General features: G+C 41.0%; 1 protein-coding gene across 1 annotated transcript in view; it reads right to left on the reverse strand.

Moving 5' to 3' along the window:
- Positions 1 to 144: 144 nt before the first annotated feature.
- gtf3c4 (general transcription factor IIIC, polypeptide 4) overlaps positions 145 to 315 on the reverse strand; it is a gene marked incomplete in the record, with an annotated part of 8,254 nt that continues 8,083 nt past the window's right edge. The window contains 1 exon segment of the mRNA XM_035668505.1: positions 145 to 315.

The raw sequence follows: 315 nt of genomic DNA on the forward strand, positions 1-315 counted from the left end.
GGGGGGGGGGGGGGGGGGAATTAAAATCCAAGGAGTCCAAAGTGTTTTACCTCAGTTAAATATTAATTTAAAACCACGGCAGGGGGAAACAGTTCCTCTGCACACTTTGTAGGCTACACTTGTGAGAAAATGAGAGTTAGAAAGTATAATCAAAGCCTTTTATTCAACTTTTAAGATACCAATATAAAGTAATAAAAACATGAACAAAATACATAAAATAAAAAACTGTAGCAGTGATGTCTGACAAAATTGGACCCTGCGTTAGAGCGGGATGCTCTGAATGTCGCAGGGTAGCCCTGAGGTTCCTCCGGTCGA

Source organism: Morone saxatilis, unplaced genomic scaffold (genome assembly GCF_004916995.1).
Source record: "Morone saxatilis isolate NCDOM2014 unplaced genomic scaffold, NCSU_SB_2.0 Contig21, whole genome shotgun sequence".
NCBI lineage: Eukaryota > Metazoa > Chordata > Actinopteri > Moronidae > Morone > Morone saxatilis.